Source organism: Somniosus microcephalus, unplaced genomic scaffold, assembly GCF_052327205.1.
Source record: "Somniosus microcephalus isolate GS21.2 unplaced genomic scaffold, FLI_Smic_1.0 unresolved_chr3, whole genome shotgun sequence".
Lineage (NCBI taxonomy): Eukaryota > Metazoa > Chordata > Chondrichthyes > Squaliformes > Somniosidae > Somniosus > Somniosus microcephalus.
Genome location: NW_028225181.1, coordinates 43529188 through 43539409, shown reverse-complemented (window position 1 = coordinate 43539409; position 10222 = coordinate 43529188).

The following is a 10222-nucleotide window of genomic DNA, read 5'->3' as shown; positions in this document are numbered from 1 at the left end:
CGGTAATAGAGCCTGGGCCATTCCTGCTCTGTGTGTGGGACTCAGTACCTCACCGAATTAGAATAACCGGCACACCACAGGCCGGTAATACAGCCTGGGCCATTCCTGCTCTGTGTGTGGGGCTCAGTGCCTCACCGAATGAGAATAACTGACACACCACAGGCCGGGAATAGAGCCTGGGCCATTCCTGCTCTGCGTGTGGGGCTCAGTACCTCATCGAATGAGAATAACTGACACAACACAGGCCGGTAATAGAGCCTGGGCCATTCCTGCTCTGTGTGTGGGGCTCAGTACCTCATCGAATGAGAATAACTGACACAACACAGGCCGGTAATAGAGCCTGGGTCAATCCTGCTCTGTGTGTGGGGCTCAGTACCTCACCGAATGAGAATAACTGACACACCACAGGCCGGTAATAGAGCCTGGGCCATTCCTGCTCTGTGTTTGGGACTCAGTACCTCACCGAATGAGAATAACTGACACACAACATGCCGGTAATAGAGCCTGGGCCATTCCTGCTCTGTGTGTGGGGCTCAGTACCTCATCGAATGAGAATACCTGACACACCACAGGCCGGTAATAGAGCCTGGGCCATTCCTGCTCTGTGTGTGGGGCTCAGTACCTCATCGAATGAGAATACCTGACACACCACAGGCCGGTAATAGAGCCTGGGTTATTCCTGCTCTCTGTGTGGGACTCAGTACCTCATCGAATGAGAATAACTGACACACCACAGGCCGGTAATAGAGCCTGGGCCATTCCTGCTCTGTGTGTAGGGCTCAGTACCTCATCGAATGAGAATAACTGACACAACACAGGCCGGTAATAGAGCCTGGGCCATTCCTGCTCTGTGTGTGGGACTCAGTACCTCATCGAATGAGAATAACTGACACCCGACAGGCCGGTAATAGAGCCTGGGCCATTCCTGCTCTGTGTTTGGGGCTCAGTACCTCACCGAATGAGAATAACTGACACACCACAGGCCGGTAATAGAGCCTGGGCTATTCCTGCTCTGTGTGTGGGGCTCAGTACTTCACCGAATGAGAATAACTGACACACCACAGGCCGGTAATAGAGCCTGAGCTATTCCTGCTCTCTGTGTGGGACTCAGTACTTCATCGAATGAGAATAACTGACACCCGACAGGCCGGTAATAGAGCCTGGGCCATTCCTGCTCTGTGTGTGGGACTCAGTACCTCATCGAATGAGAATAACTGACACACCACAGGCCGGTAATAGAGGCTGGGCCATTCCTGCTCTGTGTGTGGGGCTCAGTACCTCACCGAATGAGAATAACTGACACAACACAGGCCGGTAATAGAGCCTGGGTCAATCCTGCTCTGTGTGTGGGGCTCAGTACCTCACCGAATGAGAATAACTGACACACCACAGGCCGGTAATAGAGCCTGGGCCATTCCTGCTCTGTGTTTGGGACTCAGTACCTCACCGAATGAGAATAACTGACACACAACATGCCGGTAATAGAGCCTGGGCCATTCCTGCTCTGTGTGTGGGGCTCAGTACCTCATCGAATGAGAATACCTGACACACCACAGGCCGGTAATAGAGCCTGGGCCATTCCTGCTCTGTGTGTGGGGCTCAGTACCTCATCGAATGAGAATACCTGACACACCACAGGCCGGTAATAGAGCCTGGGTTATTCCTGCTCTCTGTGTGGGACTCAGTACCTCATCGAATGAGAATAACTGACACACCACAGGCCGGTAATAGAGCCTGGGCCATTCCTGCTCTGTGTGTAGGGCTCAGTACCTCATCGAATGAGAATAACTGACACAACACAGGCCGGTAATAGAGCCTGGGCCATTCCTGCTCTGTGTGTGGGACTCAGTACCTCATCGAATGAGAATAACTGACACCCGACAGGCCGGTAATAGAGCCTGGGCCATTCCTGCTCTGTGTTTGGGGCTCAGTACCTCACCGAATGAGAATAACTGACACACCACAGGCCGGTAATAGAGCCTGGGCTATTCCTGCTCTGTGTGTGGGGCTCAGTACTTCACCGAATGAGAATAACTGACACACCACAGGCCGGTAATAGAGCCTGAGCTATTCCTGCTCTCTGTGTGGGACTCAGTACTTCATCGAATGAGAATAACTGACACCCGACAGGCCGGTAATAGAGCCTGGGCCATTCCTGCTCTGTGTGTGGGACTCAGTACCTCATCGAATGAGAATAACTGACACACCACAGGCCGGTAATAGAGGCTGGGCCATTCCTGCTCTGTGTGTGGGGCTCAGTACCTCACCGAATGAGAATAACTGACACACCACAGGCCGGTAATAGAGCCTGGGCCATGCCTGCTCTGTGTGTGGGACTCAGTACCTCATCGAATGAGAATAACTGACTCAACACAGGCCGGTAATAGAGCCTGGGCCATTCCTGCTCTGTGTGTGGGACTCAGTACCTCATCGAATGAGAATAACTGACACCCGACAGGCCGGTAATAGAGCCTGGGCCATTCCTGCTCCGTGTGTGGGGCTCAGTACCTCACCGAATGAGAATAAATGACACACCACAGGCCGGTAATAGAGCCTGGGCCATTCCTGCTCTGTGTGTGGGGCTCAGTACCTCACTGAATGAGAATAACTGACACACCACAGGCCGGTAATAGAGCCTGGGCCATTCCTGCTCTGTGCTTGGGGCTCAGTACCTCATCTAATGAGAATAACTGACACGCCACAGGCCGGTAATAAAGCCTGGGCCATTCCTGCTCTGTGTTTGGGACTCAGTACCTCATCGAATGAGAATAACTGACACACCACAGGCCGGTACTAGAGCCTGGGCCATTCCTGCTCTGTGTTTGGGGCTCAGTACTTCACCGAATGAGAATAACTGACACACCACAGGCCGGTAATAGAGCCTGGGCCATTACTGCTCTGTGTGTGGGACTCAGTACTTCACCGAATGAGAATAACTGACACACCACAGGCCGGTAATAGAGCCTGGGCCATTCCTGCTCTGTGTTTGGGGCTCAGTACTTCACCGAATGAGAATAACTGACACACCACAGGCCGGTAACAGAGCCTGGGCTATTCCTGCTCTCTGTGTGGGACTCAGTACTTCATCGAATGAGAATAACTGACATACCACAGGCCGGTAATAGAGCCTGGGCCATTCCTGCTCTGTGTGTGGGGCTCAGTACCTCACCGAATGAGAATAACTGACATACCACAGGCCGGGAATAGAGCCTGGGCTATTCCTGCTCTGTGTGTGGGGCTCAGTACCTCACCGAATGAGAATAACTGACATGCCACAGGCCGGTAATAGAGCCTGGGCCATTCCTGCTCTGTGTGTGGGACTCAGTACCTCATCGAATGAGAATAACTGACACAACACAGGCCGGTTAGAGTACCTGGGCGATTCCTGCTCTGTGTGTGGGGCTCAGTTCCTCATCGAATGAGAATAACTGACACACCAAGGAGGCATAGTGGTTAGCACTGTTGCCTCACAGTGCCAGGGACCTGGGTTCGAATCCGGCCTCGGGCGACTGTCTGTGTGGAGTTTGCCCATTCTCCCCGTGTTTGCGTGGGTTTTCTCCGGGTGCTCCGGTTTCCTCCCACAATCCAAAGATGTGCAGGTTAGGTTGATTGGCTATGATAAATTGACCCTTAGTGTTAGGGGGGATTAAATACGTGGGGTTACGGGAATAGGGTGGGATATGTGTTGAAGTAGGGGTTACAGGGATCGGGTGGGATATGTGTCGGTGCAGGCTCGATGGGCCGAAATGGCCTCTATCTGTACTGTGAGGTTTCTGTGATTTCTGTGACCACAGGCCGGTAATAGAGCCTGGGTCATTCCTGCTCTGTGTTTGGGGCTCAGTTCCTCATCGAATGAGAATAACTGATACACCACAGGCCGGTAATAGAGCCTGGGCCATTCCTGTTCTGTGTGTGGGGCTCAGTACCTCACCGAATGAGAATAGCTGACACACCACAGGCCGCTAATAGAGCCTGGGCCATTCATGCTCTGTGTGTGGGACTCAGTTCCTCATCGAATGAGAATAACTGACACACCACAGGCCGGTATTAGAGCCTGGGCCATTCCCGCTCTGTGTGTGGGGCTCAGTACCTCACTGAATGAGAATAACTGACACACCACAGGCCGGTAATAGAGCCTGGGCCATTCCTGCTCTGTGTGTGGGACTCAGTACCTCATCGAATGAGAATAACTGACACAACACAGGCCAGTAATAGAGCCTGGGCCATTCCTGCTCTGTGTGTGGGGCTCAGTACCTCATCGAATGAGAATAACTGACACACCACAGGCCGGTAATAGAGCCTGGGCCATTCCTGGTCTGTGTGTGGGACTCAGTACCTCATCGAATGAGAATAACTGACATACCACAGGCCGGTAACAGAGCCTGGGCCATTCCTGCTCTGTGTGTGGGACACAGTACCTCACCGAATGAGAATAACTGACACACCACAGGCCGGTAATAAAGCCTGGGCCATTCCTGCTCTGTGTGTGGGACTCAGTACCTCACCGAATGAGAATAACTGACACACCACAGGCCGGCAATAGAGCCTGGGCCATTCCTGCTCTGTGTGTGGGGCTCAGTACCTCACCGAATGAGAATAACTGACACACCACAGGCCGGTAATAGAGCCTGGGCCATTCCTGCTCTGTGTTTGGGGCTCAGTACCTCACCGAATGAGAATAACTGACACACCACAGGCCGGTAATAGAGCCTGGGCCATTGCTGCTCTATGTGTGGGGCTCAGTACCTCATCGAATGAGAATAACTGACACACCACAGGCCGGTAATAGAGCCTGGGCCATTCCTGCTCTGTGTGTGGGACTCAGTACCTCACCGAATTAGAATAACCGGCACACCACAGGCCGGTAATACAGCCTGGGCCATTCCTGCTCTGTGTGTGGGGCTCAGTGCCTCACCGAATGAGAATAACTGACACACCACAGGCCGGGAATAGAGCCTGGGCCATTCCTGCTCTGCGTGTGGGGCTCAGTACCTCATCGAATGAGAATAACTGACACAACACAGGCCGGTAATAGAGCCTGGGCCATTCCTGCTCTGTGTGTGGGGCTCAGTACCTCATCGAATGAGAATAACTGACACAACACAGGCCGGTAATAGAGCCTGGGTCAATCCTGCTCTGTGTGTGGGGCTCAGTACCTCACCGAATGAGAATAACTGACACACCACAGGCCGGTAATAGAGCCTGGGCCATTCCTGCTCTGTGTTTGGGACTCAGTACCTCACCGAATGAGAATAACTGACACACAACATGCCGGTAATAGAGCCTGGGCCATTCCTGCTCTGTGTGTGGGGCTCAGTACCTCATCGAATGAGAATACCTGACACACCACAGGCCGGTAATAGAGCCTGGGCCATTCCTGCTCTGTGTGTGGGGCTCAGTACCTCATCGAATGAGAATACCTGACACACCACAGGCCGGTAATAGAGCCTGGGTTATTCCTGCTCTCTGTGTGGGACTCAGTACCTCATCGAATGAGAATAACTGACACACCACAGGCCGGTAATAGAGCCTGGGCCATTCCTGCTCTGTGTGTAGGGCTCAGTACCTCATCGAATGAGAATAACTGACACAACACAGGCCGGTAATAGAGCCTGGGCCATTCCTGCTCTGTGTGTGGGACTCAGTACCTCATCGAATGAGAATAACTGACACCCGACAGGCCGGTAATAGAGCCTGGGCCATTCCTGCTCTGTGTTTGGGGCTCAGTACCTCACCGAATGAGAATAACTGACACACCACAGGCCGGTAATAGAGCCTGGGCTATTCCTGCTCTGTGTGTGGGGCTCAGTACTTCACCGAATGAGAATAACTGACACACCACAGGCCGGTAATAGAGCCTGAGCTATTCCTGCTCTCTGTGTGGGACTCAGTACTTCATCGAATGAGAATAACTGACACCCGACAGGCCGGTAATAGAGCCTGGGCCATTCCTGCTCTGTGTGTGGGACTCAGTACCTCATCGAATGAGAATAACTGACACACCACAGGCCGGTAATAGAGGCTGGGCCATTCCTGCTCTGTGTGTGGGGCTCAGTACCTCACCGAATGAGAATAACTGACACAACACAGGCCGGTAATAGAGCCTGGGTCAATCCTGCTCTGTGTGTGGGGCTCAGTACCTCACCGAATGAGAATAACTGACACACCACAGGCCGGTAATAGAGCCTGGGCCATTCCTGCTCTGTGTTTGGGACTCAGTACCTCACCGAATGAGAATAACTGACACACAACATGCCGGTAATAGAGCCTGGGCCATTCCTGCTCTGTGTGTGGGGCTCAGTACCTCATCGAATGAGAATACCTGACACACCACAGGCCGGTAATAGAGCCTGGGCCATTCCTGCTCTGTGTGTGGGGCTCAGTACCTCATCGAATGAGAATACCTGACACACCACAGGCCGGTAATAGAGCCTGGGTTATTCCTGCTCTCTGTGTGGGACTCAGTACCTCATCGAATGAGAATAACTGACACACCACAGGCCGGTAATAGAGCCTGGGCCATTCCTGCTCTGTGTGTAGGGCTCAGTACCTCATCGAATGAGAATAACTGACACAACACAGGCCGGTAATAGAGCCTGGGCCATTCCTGCTCTGTGTGTGGGACTCAGTACCTCATCGAATGAGAATAACTGACACCCGACAGGCCGGTAATAGAGCCTGGGCCATTCCTGCTCTGTGTTTGGGGCTCAGTACCTCACCGAATGAGAATAACTGACACACCACAGGCCGGTAATAGAGCCTGGGCTATTCCTGCTCTGTGTGTGGGGCTCAGTACTTCACCGAATGAGAATAACTGACACACCACAGGCCGGTAATAGAGCCTGAGCTATTCCTGCTCTCTGTGTGGGACTCAGTACTTCATCGAATGAGAATAACTGACACCCGACAGGCCGGTAATAGAGCCTGGGCCATTCCTGCTCTGTGTGTGGGACTCAGTACCTCATCGAATGAGAATAACTGACACACCACAGGCCGGTAATAGAGGCTGGGCCATTCCTGCTCTGTGTGTGGGGCTCAGTACCTCACCGAATGAGAATAACTGACACACCACAGGCCGGTAATAGAGCCTGGGCCATGCCTGCTCTGTGTGTGGGACTCAGTACCTCATCGAATGAGAATAACTGACTCAACACAGGCCGGTAATAGAGCCTGGGCCATTCCTGCTCTGTGTGTGGGACTCAGTACCTCATCGAATGAGAATAACTGACACCCGACAGGCCGGTAATAGAGCCTGGGCCATTCCTGCTCTGTGTGTGGGGCTCAGTACCTCACCGAATGAGAATAAATGACACACCACAGGCCGGTAATAGAGCCTGGGCCATTCCTGCTCTGTGTGTGGGGCTCAGTACCTCACTGAATGAGAATAACTGACACACCACAGGCCGGTAATAGAGCCTGGGCCATTCCTGCTCTGTGCTTGGGGCTCAGTACCTCATCTAATGAGAATAACTGACACGCCACAGGCCGGTAATAAAGCCTGGGCCATTCCTGCTCTGTGTTTGGGGCTCAGTACTTCACCGAATGAGAATAACTGACACACCACAGGCCGGTAATAGAGCCTGGGCCATTACTGCTCTGTGTGTGGGACTCAGTACTTCACCGAATGAGAATAACTGACACACCACAGGCCGGTAATAGAGCCTGGGCCATTCCTGCTCTGTGTTTGGGGCTCAGTACTTCACCGAATGAGAATAACTGACACACCACAGGCCGGTAACAGAGCCTGGGCTATTCCTGCTCTCTGTGTGGGACTCAGTACTTCATCGAATGAGAATAACTGACATACCACAGGCCGGTAATAGAGCCTGGGCCATTCCTGCTCTGTGTGTGGGGCTCAGTACCTCACCGAATGAGAATAACTGACATACCACAGGCCGGGAATAGAGCCTGGGCTATTCCTGCTCTGTGTGTGGGGCTCAGTACCTCACCGAATGAGAATAACTGACATGCCACAGGCCGGTAATAGAGCCTGGGCCATTCCTGCTCTGTGTGTGGGACTCAGTACCTCATCGAATGAGAATAACTGACACAACACAGGCCGGTTAGAGTACATGGGCGATTCCTGCTCTGTGTGTGGGGCTCAGTTCCTCATCGAATGAGAATACTGACAACACCAAGGAGGCATAGTGGTTAGCACTGTTGCCTCACAGCGCCAGGGACCTGGGTTCGAATCCGGCCTCGGGCGACTGTCTGTGTGGAGTTTGCCCATTCTCCCCGTGTTTGCGTGGGTTTTCTCCGGGGTGCTCCGGTTTCCTCCCACAATCCAAAGATGTGCAGGTTAGGTTGATTGCTATGATAAATTGACCCTTAGTGTTAGGGGGGATTAAATACGTGGGGTTACGGGGAATAGGGTGGGATATGTGTTGAGTAGGGGTTACAGGGATCGGGTGGGATATGGTGTCGGTGCAGGCTCGATGGGCCGAAATGGCCTCTATCTGTTACTGTGAGGTTTCTGTGATTTCTGTGACCACAGGCCGGTAATAGAGCCTGGGTCATTCCTGCTCTGTGTTTGGGGCTCAGTTCCTCATCGAATGAGAATAACTGATACACCACAGGCCGTAATAGAGCCTGGGCCATTCCTGTTCTGTGTGTGTGGGGCTCAGTACCTCACCGAATGAGAATAGCTGACACACACAGGCCGCTAATAGAGCCTGGGCCATTCATGCTCTGTGTGTGGGACTCAGTTCCTCATCGAATGAGAATAACTGACACACCACAGGCCGGTATTAGAGCCTGGGCCATTCCCGCTCTGTGTGTGGGGCTCAGTACCTCACTGAATGAGAATAACTGACACACCACAGGCCGGTAATAGAGCCTGGGCCATTCTGCTCTGTGTGTGGGACTCAGTACCTCATCGAATGAGAATAACTGACACATACACAAGGCCAGTAATAGAGCCTGGGCCATTCCTGCTCTGTGTGTGGGGGCTCAGTACCTCATCGAATGAGAATAACTGACACACCACAGGCCGGTAATAGAGCCTGGGCCATTCCTGGTCTGTGTGTGGGGACTCAGTACCTCATCGAATGAGAATAACTGACATACCACAGGCCGGTAACAGAGCCTGGGCCATTCCTGCTCTGTGTGTGGGGCTCAGTACCTCACCGAATGAGAATAACTGACACACCACAGGCCGGTAATAGAGCCTGGGCCATTCCTGCTCTGTGTGTGGGGCTCAGTACCTCATCGAATGAGAATAACTGACACAACACAGGCCCGGTAATAGAGCCTGGGCCATTCCTGCTCTGTGTGTGGGACTCAGTACCTCACCGAATGAGAATAACTGACACACCACAGGCCGGTAATAGAGCCTGGGCCATTCCTGCTCTGTGTGTGGGGCTCAGTACCTCACCGAATGAGAATAACTGACATACCACAGGCCGGGAATAGAGCCTGGGCTATTCCTGCTCTGTGTGTGGGGCTCAGTACCTCACCGAATGAGAATAACTGACATGCACAGGCCGGTAATAGAGCCTGGGCCATTCCTGCTCTGTGTGTGGGACTCAGTACCTCATCGAATGAGAATAACTGACACAACACAGGCCGGTAGAGTACCTGTGGCGATTCCTGCTCTGTGTGTGGGGCTCAGTTCCTCATCGGAAATGAGAATAACTGACACACCACGGAGGCATAGTGGTTAGCACTGTTGCCTCACAGCGCCAGGGACCTGGGTTCGAATCCGGCCTCGGGCGACTGTCTGTGTGGAGTTTGCCCATTCTCCCCGTGTTTGCGTGGGTTTTCTCCGGGTGCTCCGGTTTCCTCCCACAGTCCAAAGGATGTGTGGGGTTAGGTTGATTGGCTATGATAAATTGACCCTTAGTGTTAGGGGGGATTAAATACGTGGGGTTACAGGGATAGGGGTGGGATATGTGTTGAAGTAGGGGTTACAGGGATCGGGTGGGATATGTGTCGGTGCAGGCTCGTCATGGGCCAAAAATGGCCTCTATCTGTACTGTGAGGTTTCTGTGATTTCTGTGACCACAGGCCGGTAATAGAGCCTGGGTCATTCCTGCCTTGTGTGTGGGACTCAGTACCTCACCGTCATGAGAATAACTGAGCACACCACAGGCCGGTAATAGAGCCTGGGCCATTCCTGCTCTGTGTGTGGGGCTCAGTACCTCACCGAATGAGAATAACTGACACACGGCACAGGCCGGGTAATAGAGCCTGTGCGCTCAGTCTGCTCGTGTGTGTGGGACTC